The sequence below is a fragment of the Vigna umbellata genome, chromosome 1, assembly GCF_029865625.1.
Source record: "Vigna umbellata cultivar VRB3 chromosome 1, Vumbellata_1.0, whole genome shotgun sequence".
In the NCBI taxonomy this organism is placed as follows: domain Eukaryota; kingdom Viridiplantae; phylum Streptophyta; class Magnoliopsida; order Fabales; family Fabaceae; genus Vigna; species Vigna umbellata.
This window is the reverse complement of record NC_142165.1, coordinates 84,616,617-84,640,486: the sequence shown is the minus strand read 5'-3', so window position 1 is coordinate 84,640,486 and position 23,870 is coordinate 84,616,617. Positions and strand designations below refer to the sequence as shown.

The 23,870-nt window shown below is 30.1% G+C and overlaps 3 long non-coding RNA genes and 1 pseudogene across 3 annotated transcripts; all 4 read left to right on the top strand.

The window, feature by feature from the left end:
- The first annotated feature begins 1,660 nt into the window (after positions 1-1,660).
- LOC124841766 (aspartic proteinase CDR1 pseudogene) lies at positions 1,661-2,914 on the top strand (annotated as a pseudogene).
- Positions 2,915-12,667: 9,753 nt separating this feature from the next.
- LOC148206649 (uncharacterized) lies at positions 12,668-19,086 on the top strand. Its single transcript, XR_015786267.1, has 3 exons — positions 12,668-12,757; positions 18,171-18,237; positions 18,342-19,086. It is a non-coding gene; the product is annotated as an uncharacterized LOC148206649 (long non-coding RNA).
- Positions 14,145-14,902, top strand: LOC148206651 (uncharacterized). The gene is made up of 3 exons (XR_015786901.1): positions 14,145-14,341; positions 14,453-14,549; positions 14,735-14,902. It is a non-coding gene; the product is annotated as an uncharacterized LOC148206651 (long non-coding RNA).
- LOC148206650 (uncharacterized) lies at positions 15,480-17,806 on the top strand. The gene is made up of 3 exons (XR_015786217.1): positions 15,480-15,558; positions 16,227-16,784; positions 16,886-17,806. It is a non-coding gene; the product is annotated as an uncharacterized LOC148206650 (long non-coding RNA).
- Positions 19,087-23,870: the final 4,784 nt, after the last annotated feature.

Here is a 23,870-nt window from a genome sequence, read left to right as displayed (position 1 = left end):
ACTAAAAAAGGGTTCCAACAATAATTTGGGTCATCGTTGATAAGTTAACAAAGTATTGATAGTTTTTAACACAAGACATTCTCTAGAAGGATTGATGCAAATTAATAAATGTTTTTAAAAAATTAATAAACTTCAATCTTTTTAATACGTTGCTCTCGCACCTCTATCTATATGTTCGTTTATACATGCACATGTTCGTATATAGTATCATTTAAAATAATTATTTTCAATTTAGTTATATATTTAAGAAATTATTATCCTGAAATTTATTGCTAATAAAAAATATATTTTTAATGAAAACATTGACGAGTAGAATGTAGCTTTTTTTATATAAATTATGTATCTACAAAAATAAATAGATATTTATTACACTTAATAATTATTAATTATATCTGAAATTTGTTTTGATGATATAATTAAATATTACAATTAATTACTTTCTTGAACATAATTTTTAATACACGTATCAATAATATATACTAGTAAAAATTTTATGGTAGTGATATGAGCTTAATTAAAGAATACTATATACTAAATTTTAATTCATAAATAATTAAAAATAAAAGCTTAATTTTTAACATCTATACAGGAAAAATATTAAATGATTTATTACTTTATTTTCTTCTGAAAGATAAGTTTGTCACATATTTTAATATAAAATTTTCATAATTAATGGATTATAAATTTCAACTATATGTATAAAATAATATGTATCACTACAAAACTTTATTATCTTATGATGATTTCACTTCAAAATCATTAATCATATATAAATTTATACAAATGTAAATAAATAATAATAAAAAAAACCCTGCAAACATATGAGAACAAACCAAACTCATAATGACAAACAACACTTCCAGTAAACAAATCAAGAAATCTAAATTATGAGAGAATAAACCAATTTTAAAAAATCTAAACTAATTTCAACTGTCTCATACCTATTGAAAAGTTGATTACCTTTTATTTTCTAAAATATATTTACTCAAATACATTTTGTAAAACGAATTTAAAAATACACTTTCAGGTGTGAAAACTAAATAATAAGAATCTAGATTGATTGATTTTGAAGAAATACACTTTCACATACTTTATTTGATATTATTCTTTATTATTTTTTATTTTCTTCTTATTTGTAGAAAATATAAAAATTTACTTTTTGAAGATCATGTTACCATTATAATATATATATATATATATATATATATATATATATATATATATATATATATATATATATATATATATATATATATATATATATATATATATCATCTTACCATTACTCTTATAATTAATAACTCTGTGACAGAATTAAGGAAATTACAATTAATGTCCTAATATTTTGTAAAACGAATTCAAAAATACACTTTCATTCAAAACAAAATAATAAGAAACTAGATTGATTGATTTTGAAGAAATACACTTTCACATAATTTATTTGATATTATTCTTTATTATTTTTCATTCTCTTCTTATTTGTAGAAAATAAAAATTTACTTTCTTTAAGGATCATTTTATATATCATCTTACCATCACTCTTATAATTAATAACTCTGTGACAGGATTAAGGAAATTACTATAGTGATTAATGTCCTAATCTTTTATAAATTGAGTGAAAAGATACCATTTCATTTGAATTCATTGTGGAGATAATAAGATGTCCATCAGCCCTAACTCACAATATTCCCTTTGCTTTGCCCTAAGTCTCTTAGGAATATTTAATTCGTTGATCTTCTCCGAAGCCACCACTCTTGAACTCATTCACCGTGATTCCCCTTTGTCACCCGTCTACGACCCTTCACTCACCCACGCTCATCGCTTGCGCAATGCTTTGCACCACTCATTGGACCGAGTCAACTCTTTCAAACATGCCAACCGTACAAAAACCCCTTTGCAAACCTACGGCGGAATCTACTTCATGAAATATTCCATTGGAACTCCACCATTTGAGGTTGTCGGCATAGCCGACACAGGCAGTGACCTCATATGGACACAGTGTCGGCCATGCATACGATGTTACAAGCAAACCCCTCCTATCTTTGATCCTAGCAAGTCCAAATCATACCACACATTACCATGCAAATCTTCATTTTGCAGCTCTAGATATGTAGAATCTCCAGGATGTAGTAAGGGCACATGTCAGTATTATTATGATTATTTTGATAATTCTCACACTGCGGGAAACCTTGCCACCGAAACCATAACCATAGGCAACGAAAACCCTGTCACTTCTTCGAAAACTGTATTTGGGTGTGCACACGACAGTGTTGGCACATTCCCGTCGTTTGCGTCAGGCCTCATTGGTCTTGGTCGTGGCAAGCTTTCACTACTTTCTCAACTTGGTATCAGAAAATTATCTTATTGTCTGACTCCCAGTATCGGGAACACCAGCAAGATTGTTTTGGGTGAAGATGCTGTGGTTTCCGGTGCTGAAGTGGTTAGAACTCCTTTAGCAACAGATTCTTCCAAATACAGAATCACATTGGAGACTTTAAGTGTAGGGAAAAAGAGGATTGAATTTGAAAATGTGATGGAGGGAAATATGGCGGTTGATTCTGGAACAACATTCACTTTTCTGCCCCCAGCACTTTATAATGGTTTGGTAGCTGCTTTGGACAAGACAATAAGGTATCCGAGGGTGGTTGACCCACATGGTGTTTTAAAACATTGTTATGACATCGGTGAACCAGAGAAAATCATATTTCCCATTATCACAGCACATTTTAAGGGAGGGGATGTGAAGTTGAAGCCGATTAATACATTCTTTTGGGTGACTGATCGTGTGGTGTGTTTGTCAATGTTTCCCAGTGAAGTCGGTTTCTTTGGAAACATAGCTCAACTCAATTTCTGGGTTGGATATGATCTCGAGGCTTCTACTGTGTCCTTTAAGCCTGCTGATTGTACCTCGTGAGTTCACCCTCTTTATATCCATGCTAAAATATATTATCATCAATGTTATCCTCTGACTTTTTATCTGCTCTCATAATTTTCTATTACATATTATTTTTACCTATAAATTTACAATTTTTTTATGATTTTACTATTTAACTACAAAATTACATCTGATGAAAGCATATAAATCCCACCAAATCATGATTTGTACGAATTGAATTTATTACACTTTTTATTATATTTAAAGTAACTGAGACAATAAGACGCTCAGAAAAAAAAGAAGATATAGTTTAATTTCATTAACTCCACATTGAGAAAAATTAAAGGTATAAATGTTAAGTAAATAAATAAAGATAAAACGTAAAAGAACTGAAACTATGTTTTAGGTTACCTAACTAAGTAGGTATACGATTTAATAGAGATAAAACATAATTTTTTAAAATACTTAAAGAGACAAAAAGAATAATCCCACCCCACCACACACATAAATATATATATATATATATATATATATGGTTTGCTAAGGCCCTTACGCCTGTTTTTCAGTTAGTACATTTTAGCAATGTGTACCGGATTTTAGTAGACAAAAATACCCTTATATATCATGGATTCTAAGTTTTAAGATTAAGGGTATTTTAATAATTTTCATTCTCAAAACTTAAAAAAAAAAAAGAAACCCCCCAAACCCTTGCTCACCTCTCTCATTCCTCTCAATCCTTTCTCTTTCATCTCTCTCAATCCAACCTTTTTCTCTGTCATTCCTGCTATAGCTCCAGTTGAAAAAATCAGAAACACTTGTCTTTAAACAATTTTGAAGAGTTGAGTCATTGACATATTCACTTCAAGCAAAGGTTCATTCAAGATCTCTTCAATTTCACCATCTTCACTAACCTCTCTAATTTTATCATCTGCATATGTTGAATCAACATCTCTAAAAAAACCCTCCAGGCCAATTACCAATTCTTTTGGATGTCATTATGCTTGTGAAAATTAGATAAAATTATATACGACAAAAATTATAAAATGAAAACTCATTATAAAGTCATTTTTTTGTAAGAAATTGTTTAAGAACGAGTGTTTCTGATTTTTTCCAGGCCAATTACCAATTCCTTTGATGTCATTATGCTTGTGAAAATTAGATAAAGACAAATATAAAATACAAACTCATTATAAGATCATTTTTTGTAAGAAATTGTTTAACAGCGAGTATTTCTGATTTTTTCCGGGTCAATTACCAATTCTTTTATGCTTGTGAAAATTGGATAAAATTAGATAAGACAAAAATTATAAGATTTTTTTGTAAGATTGTTTAAAGACAAGTGTTTTTGATTTTTTCAATTGGGGTTATAGGTATGACAGAGAAAAGATTGGAGTGAGAAGATGAAAGAGAAGGGTTGAGAAGAATGAGAGAGGTGAGTAAGGGTTTGGGGGTTTCTTTTTTTTTTTTTAGTTTTGAGAATGAAAATTATTAAAGTATCTTTAACCTTAAAACTTAGAATCCATTATATATAAGAATAAGGATATTTAGTACACACATTGCTAAAATGTACCAACTGAAAAATAGGCGTACGCGCGTTAGCAAACCCCTATATTTATATATATCAGGAATTCTTAAATTCTAAATTTAAACCGTCTCAACAATAAAATTCACAAACTCACTTAGTCCAACATCTTTATTCATCATGCACATGTATACAAAAGTACAAATCATACAAATCAACTGAGAGATGATTAGGCTACTGCGAAGCATCACCAATTTTTGAAAAAGATGAAGTTGAGGTTGATGAAAGCAGGAAGAAACTAGAGCGAAAACATAGAGAAAGAGAAGGTTTACATAATGAAAAATGAGAAAAATGGGTCTTACAATTTGTTCCAATTGAACATGTTAGTCGAATGTATGTTTTTTATTACACACTTTATATATAAATTTAAAATGTTTTTAGAATTGAATTCATCACAAAATTTAGCTATATATAAAATTACATTTAATGAAAGCATATAATCAGCCCAATCAAACTTGCATGAATTAAATTAAAAAACAAGAACCAAAACTAATTTTAAAAATACAATGGTATTAAAGTTTCGATCAAGAACCATTTTCAATTTTACAAAAGGAAACGTTTTTTCTTTTTCTTTCACTCTTTTTAAACTCGTTTAGCCTTATATCATGTTAGGAATTTATTTCGGGAAAATCTTGGACTAAAGGTGCAAAATATATTTAGAAATAACTTGAAGGTTGTGGATATATATACGTAAAATTTCTGGTTATTTCTTTTTAATAGTACCTTATTCTTATGCATATGTTATATATAGTTTTGACTTAAATAGATAATTGTAATAGATTTTTACTGACTTTATTTCCAATGTTTGAAAATTAATTAATTAATTACTTGTCAGCATTTTAATAATAACAATTAGGGATAACAACTGTTTCGTTTTGGCCTACCCACATTTTAATTCGAAAAAATGAGGACGGGCTCAGACAACCTGTACAAAAATTTAAAATTTTTTAATTTTATTTAATAAAATTAGAAGAAATAATAATTTTTATAAGTCAGTTTATTTTAATAATTAATATTCAGAATTATATAACTCGTTTTTGAGTTCTGGGAAAAGCTTAATTTGTTGGTATCTCGTTTGCTCAGGTTGATTTACACTTACAAGGAAAGAGATGATAATTATATATATATATATATATATATATATATATATATATATATATATATATATATATATATACCGTTTAAATTATTTAAACCTATATACCGTTTAAACCTATATATATATATATCTTTTTTACCGTTTAAATTATTTAAACCTATATACCGTTTAAACCTATATATATATATATCTTTTTTACCGTTTAAATTATTTAAACCTATATACCGTTTAAACCTATATATATATATATATATATATATATATATATATATATATATATATATATATATATATATATATTTATTGCCCTATTTATTTAATTTTATATAAAATTTATTTTTAACACCCATACGGTGAAAAGACATCCGTTACTCTCTTCACTATAAAAGAACTTTTTTAAAATTTAAACACTTAATCCTCAACCATTTTCATTTCTTTCTTGAAATTCTTGGGATCCTCACAAAGTCCATTTTCTCTCGTCTCCTCCCTCTCATATTTCCCTTTCCCTTTCAAAAGGGATATATGTTATGACTTTCTTGCATTATAAAGGAGTGTTTGTTTTCAGGCCTTATTGTGGAGTCATTGTATCTGTGAATGATCTCTGCTTTAGCTAAAAAATTATTCTTGTATTGGAATGTTTGTGCTAATAAATCTTGTTTGTGGTCTAAATGCCAGGAAACCTCCAAGTTCCATTGCTTTCAGGATAAGATGGATATCTTAGCTCCTCACAAGGACCCATCCCCACTTGAATTTCCTGCAAATGAATTTAGTCTCAGTACTTCATATCTGAAACAAATTCCTCAGTTCCTAGTTTATTATCAATTTATAAGTGCTTTCTCTCCATTCCCCTTACACTTGTATGTTCCTTGTTGTTTATTCTTCTATAACAGTAGAAGTGTCTTTAAAATTTTACTGACTCATCAGAGATGTAAACATGCATATAATGTTACAGGTAAATTCTTGTCACTTATTGGAGGAAGGTTGAGTGGGAAGGAAATAATTGCTGCTGAACTGGCAACTCATTTTGTCCTTTCTGAGGTTTGATTATCTTTAGTCTCTGCAATCTATGACTTTGTCTTTTCATAAAGTTTCATCCAAAAAGGAAAAATTCAATAAAATGAATTTCAATTATAACAAATATGCTTATCGGTTTAAAAAGAAAACCTCATCTTGTTTTAGGCCTATGGTAAGCAGCTCTAATAGATTTGTTTACATTTTCTGTTTTCTGCTCTTAGGACATTGGTCCATTGAAATAATGTCTTGTCAAATTTGTATGAAAAAGGAGAAAAATTAGTAAAAGAAGCACCGAGATGTTCACTTAAAGGTTGTGTTGAAATTATGGATACATTTTTTTTATGAGCATAATGTTACCCTTTGTGAGTCTCATTTCATGTGGAATTAATGGATTAAAATATGATTTCATATTGAATTAATGGATAATAAAGATTGCTTTTGAGCATAGTATGACAGTATGTGAGTCTCATGTCTTGTGGAATTTATTGATTACAAAGTCGGCTTCATATTGAATTTATGGATAAGAAAAATTGTTTTTGATCAATATAACAGTTATGAGGCTCATTTCGTTTGAAATTAGTGGATTATAATGTGGGCTTTCTATTGAAGTTATGGATAACAAAGATAGTTCTTGAGCATAGTATGACGGTTTGTGAGACTCATTTCGTTTGGAATTGATAAATTAGAATGTTGGCTTTATATTAAATTTTTGGATAACAAAGATTGCATTTGAGTAAAGTATGACGGTTTGTGAGGCTCATTTCATGTGGAATTGATGGAATACAATGTGGACTTTATATTGAATTTATATATAACAAATATTGATTTCGAGCATTGTGTGACGATTTGTGAGGTTCATTTTGTGTGGAATATGTGGATTACAATGTGAGCTTTATATTGATTTAATAGATAATAAAGATTGGTTATGAGCAAAATATGATGATTTGTGAGACTCAATTAGTGTGAAATTGATGGATTAGAATGTGGGCTTTGTATTGAATTTATGGATAAAAAAGATTGCTTTTGAACATGCTATGATGGTTTGTTGGGATCATTTCTTGTGGAATTGATGGATTAGAATGTGGACTTTATATTGAATTTATGTATAAGAAAAATTGTTTTTTTTATCATAATATAACTGTTTGTGAGGCGTATTTCGTGTAGAATTGATGGATTACAATGCGAACTTTATATTGAATTATGAATGACAAAGATTGTTCTTGAGCTGACGTTTGTGTTTCTCATTTTGTGTGGAATTGATGAAATAAAATGTATGATTTATGTTGAGTTTATGGATAACAAATTGATTTTAAGCATAGTATAACGTGTTGTGACACTCATTTTGTGTGAAATTGATGAATTAGAATGTGAGTTTTCGGTTGAATATTGAATAACAAAGATTGCTTTTGAGAATAGTATGACGGTTTGTGAGACTCATTTCGTGTGGAATTGATGGATTCAATGTGAGCTTTATATTGAAATAATGGATAACAAATATTCTTTCGAGCATAGTGTGACGGTTTGTGAGGCTTATTTCGTTTGGAAATATGAATTACAATGTGTGTTGATATTGAATTTATGGATTACAAAGATTGTATTGAGCATAGTGTGACGATTTGTGAGGCTCATTTCATATGGAATTGATGGATTACAATGTGGGTTTTGTATTGAATTTATGGATAAAAAAATTGCTTATGAGCGTAATCTTACGCTTTGTGAGGCTCATCTCGTGTGGAATTAATGGATTAAAATGTGGGCTTCATATTGAATTTATGGATAACAGAGTTCTTTGAGCATAGTATGAGAGTTTGTGAGACTCGTTTCTTATGGTACGGATGGATTACAATGTGGGCTTCATATTGAATTTATTGATAAGAAAAATTGCTTTTGATCATAATATAACAGTTATGAGGCTCATTTATGGTGTGGGCTTTATAGTGAATTTATGGATAACAAAATTTTCTTGAACATAGTATGACAGTTTGTGAGACTCATTTCGTGTGGAATTGATGGATTACAATATGACTTTTTATTGAATTTATGGTTAGTAAAAATTGCTTTTGAGCATAGTATGATGGATTGTGAGGCTCATTTAATGTGAAATTGATAAATTAGAACGTTGTCTTTATATTGAATATAGAATTACAAAGATTTCTTCTGAACATAATCTGACAGTTTGTGAGGCTCCTTTCGTGTGGACTTTACTGGAATACAATGTGGGATTTATATTGAATTTATGGATAACAAATATTGCTTTCGAAAATATTGTGTCGTTTGTGAGGCTTATTTCGTGTGGAATTGATGTATTACAATGTGGGCTTTATATTGAATTTATGGATAACAAAAATTACTTTGAAGCAATGTATGGCAATTTGTGTATGAGGCTCATTTCGTTTTGGAAATATTATTTACAATGTGCGCTTTATATTGACTTTATGGATATCAAATATTGTTTATGAGCATAGTATTATGAGTTGGGGCTCATTTTTTGTGGAATTGGTGAATTACAATGTTTGTTTAGAATTGAATTAATGGATAAAAGAAATTTTTTTTAGCATAATATTACATTTTCTCGGGCTCATTTTGTGTGAAATTAATAGATTAAAATGTGGACTTTATATTGAATTTATTCATAACAAAGACTGATTTTAAGCATAGTATGACAGTTTGTGAGGTTCATTTCGTATGGAGTTCTGTAAGGCTATATTTTGACTTGTCCCACATGGAATTCTCGAATTGCACTTAGATTTTCTTGTTTCATTGTGCAAATTTGATATGGAATATTTTGAGTTGTCCCATCATAAATAGATTTGTCCAATTGCAAGACAGTGGATGGGTATATATGAGTTAACACTTTGAATCGTTTTCTGCAATGACAATTTTTAATTATCACCGGAAAAGATGACGGTTTATGATTCACATTTTGTGCGGAATTGATGGATTATAATTGGGCTTTATATTGAATTTATGGGTAACAAAGATTGCTTTTGAGCTTTGTATGAATTTGCAGTTTACAGATATATTGTTTCATTCACTGTATATATCCGAGTTGATGGTGTGGCTGCAATTTTGAAAGCCTTATAACTTGAGGTGGGCATACACCCTAAATGGAACTGTCGAATTGCACTTTGATTGTTTTTGGTTCACAGTGCAAGTTCTATAAGGGTATATTTTGAGTTGTCCCACATGGAATTCTCGAATTGCACTTTGATTTTCTTGTTTCACTGTGCAAATTCCATATGGGTATATTTTGAGTTGTCCCATGATAAATAGATTTGTGAAAGTGCAACATAGTGGCTTAGTATATCTGAGTTCACACTTTGAATAGTTTTCTGTGATGAAAATTTTTAATTGTCACAAGAAACAATGTCGGTTTGTGAGCCTTATCTTGTGTGGAATTGACGGATTATAATTGGGCTTTGTATTGAATTTATGGGTCACAATTGCTTTTGAGTTTCATATGAATTTGATAGCTTATAGATATTTTGTTTCCTAAGTTGATGGTGTGGCTGCAATATGGAGAGTCTTATAACTTTAGGTTGACATACCCTAAATGGAACGATCGAATAACACTTTGATTTTATAATTCATAGTACAATTTCAATACTAGTATATTTTGAGTGGTCCCACCTGGAATTCTTGAATTGCACTTTGATTTTCTTGTTTCACCGTGCAAATTCCATGTGGGTATATTTTGAGTTGTCCCATCATAAATATATTTGTCAAAGTGCACTTAGACTTTCTTTGTTCATAGTAGAAAATTTTGAGTAGCCTTATTGAGACCGTTGATGAATTCTGGATTATAATTTGACTTCATATTTATTCATTTTGTAAATATGAGTTGGGTGTTCATTTTAAATTTAGTTTACAGTTTTTGACTATTTTTGAAATTTTCGAATGATTGTATCTAAGTTGTCCCTTGTAATTTTGTTGGAATATACTCTTTTTAATCCAACGAGGGATTAAATGATTCAGCCCTTTGTTGAATTTACGAAATTCAAATTTCTTGGTTGTTCCACTGAAAGTAGCTTGCATATGATGAAACCAGTACTCTCATGATTAGAGGAGTAACAGGGAGTTCCAGGTATTTTCCAATTCCAAAATATTGAAACAGAACATCACAGTAGCGCACACAAACACGTAGAGTTTTACATCATCAAATTCCATAGGAAACATCGAGATTTTCGAGGGTAATATTGTGATTGTGCATAGGCCTAAATCCCTTTGCCCCAATTAGTTTACGGAACAAATGCAATAGAGATTTCTTTGAATGTGATAGAGATTTTTTAATAGAAGGTAAATAGAAATATTAAATAAATGTAATTCTTGCATAGCTTTTGTATATTGATGTTGTAGCTTTCCCATCTTTTAAGACCTGTTATAGGGGGTTGTGATGAATGATGAAAAATTGATGATTTACTTCAGAGTTGAGGTACTCATCTGCTTAAATCTGTAATTCCTTCAAAGTAATAGTTAATAATCATGAAGTGCTAAGACTTGTTTTCATGAAAAAGCATTACTGCTGATGTAAATAAGTCATTAATATCTATTGAAATCTGAAAAGATTACATGGTGCGAAAAAAATATGTTAGTTTGCTTGAATCTATTAAAGGAGGGAGGGGGTTGGAAGGGTATTAAGAAAATTGTAACAGAATAGTTACTTATATAAACGGATTAGTAGCACTCAGTTTGCATGACAGAATGGTATAAATAGTGAAAGAGGGAGAAGAGATGAGGGAAGATTGTTATCAAGAAAAAATAGTGAGGCCAAATGTGACAAACCACTAAAGAGCATATATCGAGTTGTAATTTATATCATTAGTTTCAGTGACTTATCTGATTATCACACTGATACTGGTTGGAGGGCTGAAAAACATTATAAAGATTCATTTTAGTGCTAGGAGAAAATAAACTCAGAGAAAATTTTAGTTGTAAAAGCATTTGAATAACAATGTTCGGTTATTTGTGTTTGTTTTCTAGCATTTGTATTCTACCTGGTTTCTTAGAATTTGGTATCATGGGAGCATAGATAAATTTGTATATCCATATGGTCTGCTGGTAACTTTTTCTACCTTATTTCTATAGTGAGATTATTTTTCTATCACTATTCTCATTGTATGGAGAGCATAAGGGTACGTGCTTAGAGAAATATTTTCTTACTAGTTGTAATTCTCAGATGACAAATGTCAAGGCAAAGGCAAGTTTTAGTCAATTTCAATATTTGATGATTCTGTTTGGCCATGTTAGGAATGTTTGAGGGATTACTTTAAGCTGATTGTTTTATAGGGTTAACACTGTTCGAGGGATGAGTTTTGAACGGGATTGTACTATTTGTAACCACCAACCCGGAGCTACAAAGTTTGTTGTTGGTTGTTTACCTGCCTACGGAAAGATGTTACTCGTATAAATAGCCTGTAAAGGGTGAGAAGAATAAAAAAGGAAAGAGAAGTGGAACAAACAATTGTGTTCTTCGTGAAAGTTAGTTTAAAAACATATATGTTTCTCTTTAACTTTTTGATCTTTATATTATATTGCGCGAGTCAATTTAATGCCTGTGCTAGAAATTGAAGATTATTCATTCTAATTACTTGGCTTTTGAACGATTTACAACCATAGTCTGTTGAAATTTTAGTTCTTTATTGTTTTGCTACGACCTTCTTGATGATGTTGGCCCATTGCTGTTCCATCCTCCTTGTATTTGAAGTTCCCTTGGTGTAGCCTTCTTCTCATTGTTGTATCATCTTTAAGCCAGGTAACATTGACTCCGTTTGGCACTATTGTTTTCAGTGACGTGCCTATTTTTTGTAATTTTACATCAGTTTGAAAATTTGTCGTATTTTATTACAATAGGCATTTAGGGATTGATACATGTCACCAATTTTGGTATCTCTTAAGATTCCATTTATTCACAATACAAATTACAGATGCTTATGTGAGTTATTGTTTAGAAATATATTTTGAGCATTGTATTGATTTGACAACCTACAAATATATTATTTTATGCATACTATAAAACTAAGATGAGAATAATCCTCCAATTTTAAATCTGTGAAAATAGTGTGCCTCCAATTATATGAATTAATTATGAATTCTTGATCTTAGAAATGGATTACTAAGAAGAATTATTGTGGTGAGAAGAATCAAAAAGGAAAAAGAGATGGAATAAACAATTGTGTTCTTCATGCAAGTTAGTTTTTAATACATCTTTGTCTTTCTTTTTAACAGTCTGATCTTTATATTATGTTTGCTCGTGTCAATTTAATGCCTGAGATATCTTTCTCTCTTGGAATTCATGGGATTCTTACACAGTCCATTCTTTCTGTTACTTCCTTCTCATCTTCAGTCACTCTCAGACTACTATCATTGATGTAAGAATAGATCAATCAACGATTGAGTGGAAGTCGGTGGGGAGATGCTAGTGATGGTTTCACAATTGATAAGGTACAACTATATTTTGTTTAATGAATTGTTTATATAATTATTCGTTTTCAGATTTTTTGAGACTGAAGTTAAGAGCTATATTTTCAAGATTGGTTTTTGCTAATTCCCTGGAATTAAATTCAAAGAAACTTTGAGTATATCTTTTTCAAGAATTTATTAACTGTTTCTTTTTCTCTTTACCCTCTTGACTGTAGAAACTTTAAATTTTTTTTGTTAAAAGGCATGATCAGCCACTTCCATCTTGATGGTTCTATTGTTCTCTCTCATTGCTGGAAGACTAAACAAAGAGAAATGGTAAGCGAGTAAAAGGAAAAACCCAAGGTGCGTAGCATAATTAACAAACCATAATTTACGTTCAAATCCATAAATACCCTTCTTTATTTTTATCTTTCCCTCACAATTTGTCTCCGGTTAATCGTCTTTGACACTTTTAATTTATTTTTCTCTTCTCCTCTCCCCCTTTCCTAATTTATTTGTTTTATTTTATGCATTTTCTTGCAAATCTTGAGTTTATTACTTTAGGTTATTGCAGTTTAGACTTCTAATTTATTTTCTTGCAGTTCTATTTCATTCTATTACGTGTCTAAACTTCTTGCAATTTAGAAATTTTATTGGATTTGGCTGCAGGTGCGGTGAGAAGCAATAAATAAAAAGGAAACAAAAGTGGGTTGAATTTTATTTCGTGTCTAAAATTGAATTAGTAGCGTGGCTTGAATTTTATGACTCAGTTTTCAATTCTTGATCTTAGGATTGGGTTACTGAGAGAACAATTGTGTTGAAAAGAATACATCAGGAATGAAAAGTGGAATAAACATTTATGTTCTTCAGGCAAGTTTATTTTTAAAGCACATTTATGTTTCTTTATAACTGTTTGGTGTTTATATTGTGTCGTTCCTGTCAGTTTAATTCCTAACATATGACAAATATGTATTACATGTGTTAGAAATTCAGGATTATTTATAACATTAGCATGTTGAAATCTTAGCTCTGCTAGGGCTGAGCATAATTCAATAAACTATACTCAAACTACAGTTAACTATACTATATTATACTTAAAAAAAACTAAACTTATTTTAACTTAAAAACTAATTAAACTATTCTATAGTTCAATTAAAAAAAAAATTGAACTTTATACCAGTTCAGTGCCAGTTAACTGTGAAATGCGAAGAGAGTTCCATGGTTACTTTGCGAAGATGCACTAAAAGGCTCGATTCATGGACCAGAGGCTCCTACAAAGGATTGAAGCTGCAAAAGGAGCTGATTGAGGGGCGCGAACAGAACCCTTTGTTAAAGCTGGTGCGAAGTCACTCGAAGAGGAGCGCGAAACATGGTTTGGGTTTTTCTTTCCCTTCCCTTTTTCCTTCCTTTAGTTTTTCTATAGAAAAAGTTGTATAGTAGTTTTTATGTGGGGTTAGTTTTAGTTACTCTAAGTTCTTTTCAGTTTGAGGGTGATTAGTAGATAATAGTTTTCAGTTTTGGAGCCGATGGCTTGCGCACTCTGCCGTAACACTTCTCCTTTAGCTGGAACTAACCCAAAGGTAATAATGTTTTTCCCTTTCAAAAGGGATATATGTTATGACTTTCTTGCATTATAAAGGAGTGTTTGTTTTCAGGCCTTATTGTGGAGTCATTGTATCCGTGAATGATCTCTGCTTTAGCTAAAAAATTATTCTTATATTGGAATGTTTGTGCTAATAAATCTTGTTTGTGGTCTAAATGCCAGGAAACCTCCAAGTTCCATTGCTTTCAGGATAAGATGGATATCTTAGCTCCTCACAAGGACCCATCCCCACTTGAATTTCCTGCAAATGAATTTAGTCTCAGTACTTCATATGTGAAACAAATTCCTCAGTTCCTAGTTTATTATCAATTTATAAGTGCTTTCCCTCCATCCCCCTTACACTTGTATGTTCCTTGTTGTTTATTCTTCTATAACAGTAGAAGTGTCTTCAAAATTTTACTGACTCATTAGAGATGTAAACATGCATATAATGTTACAGGTAAATTCTTGGCACTTACTGGAGGAAGGTTGAGTGGGAAGGAAATAATTGCTGCTGAACTGGCAACTCATTTTGTCCTTTCTGAGGTTCGATTATCTTTAGTCTCTGCAATCTATGACTTTCTCTTTTCATAAAGTTTCATCCAAAAAGGAAAAATTCAATAAAATGAATTTCAATTATAACAAATATGCTTATCAGTTTAAAAAGAAAACCTCATCTTGTTTTAGGCCTATGGTAAGCAGCTCTAATAGATTTGTTTACATTTTCTGTTTTCTGCTCTTAGGACATTGGTCCATTGAAATAATGTCTTGTCAAATTTGTATGAAAAAGGAGAAAAATTAGTAAAAGAAGCACCGGGATGTTCACTTAAATGTGCTTCTCAACGTTCAAGTCACTTGGGTGTTTGTTACGTGTAGTAGGTGTTTTAAGTGTTACTTTGAAAGATGATGCTTACATTTTTGGTGTACCAGAAAATTGGTGAGCTAGAGAAGCGCTTGATTAGCTTGAATTTGGAAGTGAGGCTAAAAGTGAAGATTTGGAATGGCAGGTTTGAATCTCGCTCCTTTGCAAAACTCTGTGTTGCTATAACTTGAACTAAAATAATACAACATTTTAGTGTGATTTTGATTTTAAAATTATTAGAATGATATAGTTTTAAAAATGAAAAAGTGATGTCAACTTGATTTTATTAGGAAAGAAAAATGTGTTAACTTGATGCAATTTTAACTTATTAAAGTAAAGTTATATCAAACTTATATGATTTTAATTAAATTTTTAAAAGAATTTATAATACATTTAAATCATATCAATCGTATTAAACTGAAATAACTTCATGTACTATGATCATGTAAACTTGAAAGAGCAACCTACATGTTATGCTTTGTGGAATCTTGATTGTAGTGATTCGATATACAAATGGTTTAGATGAGTGGTTACTAGTGTTCTGGTCTATTGTTGATTTGTATTATGGATCAGCTATTGTTTTCTGGCTGAACTTTATTATACTTGATTTGACTAGGTACTCCTATTATTTCTCGTAATATTTGAAAGACTAAATTTCACAATATATTTTAGTGCTATTTGAAGTTGTAGTTTAAGAACGTTCAATATTAAAACATTTGTACAGTAGTTTTGATTATAGTATTCTTTGCCTTTTCAGTTTGATTTGATCATTGTAGTCATCCTTGTTGATGTATGTTTAATTGACATTAATAGATCTCGTGGAATTTCCAGTCAAGCAGAAGCACCGACAACACTTGATATTATCTTATGGATACTATTAAACTAAGATGAGAATGTCCCTCCAATTTTAAATTTCAGTAAATATTGTGCCTCCAATTATATGAATTAATTATGAATTCTTGATCTTAGAAATTGATTATTGAGAAGAATTATTGTGGTGCAAAGAATAAAACAGGAAAGAGAAGTGGAACAAACAATTGTGTTCTTCAAGTAAGTTAGTTTTTAATACACATCTATCTTTCTCCTTAACTGCTTGATCTTTATATTAAGTTGGTTTCTGTCAATTTAATGCCTCGCATATGACAAATGTTTATTACATGTGCTAGAAATTCAGGATTAATCGTTTTAATGAATTGACCTTTTAACTGTTTATTTTTAACTGTTTAAACCATTAGTCTGTTGAAGTTTTAGTTGTTTATTGTTTTGCTGCGGCCTTCTGGATGATGTCATCTCATTGCTGTTCCATCCTCCTTTTATTTGGAGTTTCCTTGGTGTAGCCTTCTTCTCATTGTTGTACCATCTTCAAGCTAGGTAACATTGACACCTTTTCCTAGAATTCTTTTTTCAGTGACATGCCTATTTTTTGGTAATTTAATATCAGTTTGAAAATTTGTCGTATTTTATTACAATAGGCTTTCAAGGATTGAACTTGGTCACCAATTATGGTATCTCTTAAGATTCCTTTTATTCACAATGTAAATTTCGGATGCTTCTGTGAGGTATTGCTTACAAATATATTTTTGAGCCTTATATTCGTTTGACAACCTATAAGTATATTGTTTTATGGACACTATAAAACTGAGATGAGAATATCCATTCAATTTATATCTTCATAAATGTTGTGACTTCAATTTTTTGAATTAGTAATGAATTGTTGATCTTGTCATTGGATTATTATGAAGAATCAAAAGGGAAAGAGAAGTTGAACAAACAATCGTGTTCTTCAGGCAAGTTAGTTTTTAAAACACATTTATGTTTCTCTTTTATTGTTTGATCTTTATATTATGTTGCTCTGGTCAATTTAATCCCTGAGATATGATAAATGTTTATTACATGTTCTAGAAAATCAGGATTAATCATTTTAACGAATTGACTTTTTAACTCTTTATTTTCGTTTATTTTTAATTGTTTGTATCATTAGTCTGTTGAAATTTTAGTTGTTTATTGTTCGGCTACGACCTTCTTGATGATGTGGCCCCATTGCTGTTCCATCCTCCTTTTATTTGCAATTTCCTTGGCGTAGCCTTCTTCTCATTGTTGTACCATCTTCAAGCCAGGTAACATTGACTCCTTGTGCCACAATTCTTTTTAGTGACATGCCTATTTTTTTTGTAATTTTACATCAGTTTGAAAATTTGTCTTATTTTATTACAATAGACTTTCAGGGATTTAGCTTGGTCACCAATTTTGGTATCTCTTATGATTCCATATATTCACAATGCAAATTTCGGATGCTTATGTGAGTTATTGCTTCCAAATATGTTCTTTAAGCCTTGTATCGAATTGACAAACTACAAATATATTGTTTTATGCATACTATAGAACTAAGATGAGAATGTCCCTTCAATTTTAAATCTAAGTAAGTATTGTGCCTCCAATTATATGAATTAATTATGAATTCTTGATCCCAGAAATGGATTACTGAGAAGAATTATTGTGTTCTTCATGCAAGTTAGTTTTTAATACACCTTTATCTTTCTCTTTAACAGTCTGATCTTTATATTATGTTTGCTAGTGTCAATTTAGTGCCTGAGATATGATAAATGTTTATTACAAATAGATTGTTTTAACTGTTTATTTTGGTTTATTTTTAGCTGTTTACACCACTAGTCTGTTGAAAATTTACTTGTTTATTTTTCTGCTACGGCCTTCTTGATGATGTCACTTCATTGTTGTTCATCCTCCTTGTATTTGCAGTTCCCTTGGTGTAGTCATCTTCTCATTGTTGTACCGTCTTCTTATTGTTGTACCATCTTTAAGCCAGGTAACATTGACTCGTTTTGCTATAATTCTTTTCAGTGATATGCCTATTTTTTTTTTTTGTAATTTTAGATCTGTTTGAAAATTTGTCGTATTTTATTATAATAGGGTTTCAGGGATTGTGCTTGGTCATCAATTTTGGTATCACTTAAGGAAATTTCGGATGCTTATGTGAGTTGGTCACCAATTTTGGTATCACTTAAGGAAATTTCGGATGCTTATGTGAATTATTGTTTACAAATATGTTTTTTAGCCTTATATTGATTTGACAACGTATAAATATATTGTCTTATGGATACTATAAAACTAAGATGAGAATGTCCCTCCAATTTTAAATTTGAGTAAAAATTGTGCCTCCAATTATATGAATTAATTATTATGAATTCTTGATCTTAGAAATGGATTATTGTGGTGAGGAGAATCAAAAAAGAAAAGAAGTGGAACAAACAATTGTGTTCTTCATGCAAGTTAGTTTATAATACACCTTTATCTTTCTCTTTAACAGTTTGATCTTTATATTATGTCTGGTCATGTCAATTTAATGCTTGAGATATGATAAATGTTTATTACACGTGTTAGAAATTAAGGTTCATTCTGTGTAATTGGCTTTTGATCTTTCTTTTGGTTTATTTTTAACTTTTGAGGGTGCAACTACAATCTTCTAGATGATGTCAGCGATATGCATTTTTAACCTCCTTGTATTTGTAGTCCCCTTGGTGAAGCCTTCTTCGTGTTTTTGTACAATGTTCAAGCCAGGTAACATTGACTCCTTTTACCGCAATTGTTTTCAACAACATGCTTTTTTTTCTTTCTAATTTTACTTCAGAATGGAAATTTGTCCTATTTTATTACAATATGCGCTTTCATGGATTGAGCTTTGTCACCAATATTGGTATCTATTTAGATTTCTTTTATTCATAATGCAAATTTTAGATGATTATGAGTTATTGCTTACAAATATGATTTTGAACCTTGTATTGATTTGACAACTTGTAAATATATTGTTTTACACACTATAAAACTGATATCAGAATGTCCCTCCAATTATAAATCTGAGTTAATATTGTGGCTCTAATTTTTTGAATTAGTTATAAATTGTTGATCTTTGCGGTGAGAACACTAAAAAAGGAAAGAGAAGTGGAACAAATAGTTGTGTTCTTCAGGCAAGTTAGTTTTTAAAACACATTTATATTTCTCTTTAATTGTTTGATCTTTATATTATATTGCACGTGTCAATTTTTAACCGTTAATTTTAACTGTTTATACCATTAGTTTGTTGAAAATTTAGTTTTTTATTACGAAGTCGCCTCTTTCAAGTTCAAACCTCCTTGTATTTGTTGTCTCCTTGGTGAAACTTTCTTACCGTCTTCAAGCCAGGTAACATTAACTCCTTTTGTCGTAATTGTTTTTAACCACATGCCTATAGTTATTTTAAGCCAAGAAACAAGGACGGTGTGTGAGGCTTATTTAATGTGTAATTGACATATTACAATTGGTCTTTATGTTGAATTTGTTGATAACAAAAGATTGCTTGAGTTTCGTTTGAATTTGATAGCTTGCAAATATATTGTTTTACTCACTCCATAAATCTGAGTTGATGGTGTGGTTGCAATTATGAAAGTGCTATAACTTGAGGAGGTGGGCACACACCTTAAATGGAACAAACAGTTGGATATCACTTTGAGTTTTTGTTCACAGTGTGAGTTCCATAAGGGTATATTTTGGGTTATTCCACATGGAATTCTTGAATTGCACTTTTGATTTCCATAAGGGTATATTTTGGGTTATTCCACATGGAATTCTTGAATTGCACTTTTGATTTTCTTGTTTCCCTTTGCAAATTTCATATGGGTATATTTTGAGTTATCCCATCATAAATACAGTTATGAAAGTGCACTTTGACTTTCTTTGTTTAGGGTAGAAAATTTTGAGTTGCCCCTTTTTATTCGGACAAGTCTCTCTTTTGATTTTTTGTTGGGCCAAAGTGGAAGGATTTTGGACTATAATTGGACTTTATATTTATTCATTTTTGTAAATATGATTTATGCATGCATTCTAAATGTAGTTGACATGTTTATACTATTTTTGAAAATTTTTATTAACTATATCTAACTTGTCCCCTATAATCTTGTTGCAATATGATTTTTTTTATCTAAAGAAGGATCGAATGTTGGTTTTTTTTGCCCGTTATTGAATTTAACTTTATTTTTTCTATCTAATTTAATTTTGAGTTGGGCTTGTACTTCTTTTGATATTTTGTATTGGTCGGAAAGCTCAAATGGTCAGCTATGTGGATATCTTATTTTGAATTGGTTGACTTCGGTTGGTGATATTTTTTAGTTGGAAATATTGGTTGCTTATATGAGTTGTTACTTATAATAGAGTAGCAACATGAATGCTTTATTTTGTATGTGGATATTTTATGCTTGAATGATAATAGGAGATTACAAGTGGATATTGGTTGTGTAACATGGACGGCATCCACATTGAGAAATAGGGCGCATAATTTGAATTATTTAATCATAGTTAAGATAGTGCATGAGTATATTTGCATCAACACTTTGAATACTTTTGTGAGATGAATTTTTTTAGTTATCATAGGAAACAATGACTATGAGGTTTATTTTGTGTGAAATCGATTAATTACATTTGGACTTTATTTTGAATTTATGGGTACCAAAGATTGCTTTTGAGCATAGAATGATAGCTTGTGACTCTCATTTCGTGTGGAATTGATGGATTACAATGTGGACTTTATATTGAATTTATGGATAACAAAAATTTCTTTTGGACATAGAGTGACGGTTTGTGAGACTCATTTCGTGTGGAATTAATGAATTAGAATGTGGGCTTTATATTGAGTTTATGGATAACAAATATTCTTTTTGAGCATAGTATAACGATTTGTGATGCTCATTTCATGTGAAATTGATGGATTACAATGTGGAAAATATATTGAATTTATGGATAACATACATGGTTTATGAACATAATATGACGATTTGTGAGATTTATTTCGTGTGGAATTAATGAATTAGAACGTGGGCTTTTATTGAGTTTATGGATAACAAATATTATTTTTGAGCATAGTATAACGATTTGTGATGCTCATTTCGTGTGAAATTGATGGATTACAATGTGGGAAATATATTGAACTTATGGATAACAAACATTGTTTATGAACATAATATGACAGTTTGTGAGGTTCATTTCTCTAAAATTGATGGATTAGAACGTGGGATTTATATTGGATTTATGGATAGCAAAAATTGCTTATGTGCATAATAAGACGGTTTGTAAGGCTCATTTCGTGTGAAATTGATGGATTAGAATGTGGGCTTTATATTGAATTTATGAATAACAAAGATTCTTTGTGAGCATATTATGACGATTTGTGATGCTCATTTCGTGTGGAATTGATGAATTAAAATGTGGGTTTTATATTAAATTTATGAGTAACATAGATTGTTTTTTAGCATAGTATAATGGTTTGTAAGACTCATTTCATGTGAAATTTATGGAATACAATGTGGGCTTTATATTAAATTTATGGATAACAAATTTTGTTTTTGAGCATAGTGTGAAAGTTTGTGAGACTCATTTTGTGGATTTGATGGATTACAAAGTAGACTTTATATTGAATTTATGGATAACAAAGAATGCTTTTGAGCATATAATGACTATTTGTGACGCTCATTGTGTGTGTTTCAAATTTATGGATTATAATGAGGGTTTTATATTGAATTTATGGATAAAAAAATTGTTTGAGTATAGTATTGGCAGTTTGTGAGACTTATTTTGTGTGGAAAATAAATTAGAATGTGGACTTTATATTGTATTTATGGATAACAAAGATTGTTTTTGAGCATAGTATGACAGTTTGTGAGAATCATTTCATGTGGAATTGATAGAATACAATGTGGGATTTATAGTGAATTTATGGATAAAAATATTGCTTTTGAGCATAGTATGACGATTTGAGGTTCATTTCGTGCAAAATTGATGGATTATAATGTGGACTTTATATTGATTTTATGCATAACAAAAATTTCCTATGAGCATAATTTGACGATTTGTGAGACTCAATTCGTGTGGAATTGAAGGATTAGAATTCTAGCTTTCTATTGAATTTATGGATAATGAAAATTGGTTTTGAGCATAATCTGACATTTTGTGAGACTCATTTCGTATAGAATTAATAGAATACAGTGTAGAATTAATATTGAATTTTTAAATAAAAAATATTGTTTTTGAGCATAGTGTGACAGTTTGTGAGGCTCAATGAAATTGGTTGATTACAATTATATGTAATTTATGGATAACGAAGAATGCTTTTGAGCATAGTATGATTGTTTGTGACGCTCATTGTGTTAAATTTATGGATTTCAATATGGGCTTTATATTGAACTTATGGATAATAAATATTGCTTTTGAGCATAGCATGACGGTTTGTGAGACTCATTTCGTGTGGAATTGATAAATTAGAATGCTGACTTTATATTTAATTTATAGATAACAAAATTTGTTTTTGAGCAGAGTATGAAGGTTTGTGAAGCTCATTTCTTGTGGAATTGATGGAATACAATGTGAACTTTATATTGAATTTATATATAACAAATATTGATTTCGAGCATTGTGTGGGAATTTGTGAGGTTCATTTTGTTTGGAATTGATAGATTACAATGTGAGCTTTATATTGATTTTATGGATAATAAAAATTGCTTATGGGCATAAGAAATGTGGTCTTTATATTGAACTTATGGATAAGAAAAATTGCTTTTGAGCATGGTGTGACGGTTTATGAAGCTCATTTTTTGTGGAATTGATGGATTAGAATGTGGGTTTCGTATTGAATTTATGGATAAGAAAAATTGTTTTTTGATCATAATATGACGAGTTTTGAGGTTCATTTAGTGTAGAATTAATAGATTAGAATGTGAGCTTCATATTGAATTTATGGATAACAAATATTGCTCTTGAGTTGACGGTTTGTGAGAGTCATTTTTGGTGGAATGAATGGAATATAATGTATAATTTATATTTCATTTCTGGATAATAAAGATTTGTTTTAAGCATAGTATGACGGGTCGTTACACTCATTTCGTGTGGAATTGATGAATTAGAATGTGATCTTTATGTTGAATATTGAATAACAATGAATGCTTTTGAACATAGTATGACCGTTCGTGAGACTCATTTTGTTTGGAATTGATGAATTACAAATATTGCTTTCGAGCATAATGTGACGGTTTGTGAGACTCAATTCATTTGAAAATATGAATTACGATATGCGTTTTATATTTAATTTATGGATAAGAAAGATTGTATTTAGCATAATGTAACGATTTTTTAGGCTTATTTCATGTGATTGATGGATTAAAATATGGGCTTCATATTGAATTTATGGATAATAAAAGTTGCTTATGAACATAATATGATGGTTTGTGATACTCAATTTGTGTGGAATTGATAGATTAGAATGTGAGATTTATATTGAATTTATGGATAACAAAGATTGCTCTTGAGCTGAAGGTTTGTGAGGCTCATTTCGTATGGAATATTATGTATGATTTATATTGAATTTATGGATAATAAAGATTGGTTTTAAGCATAGTATGATGGGTTGTGAGGCTTATT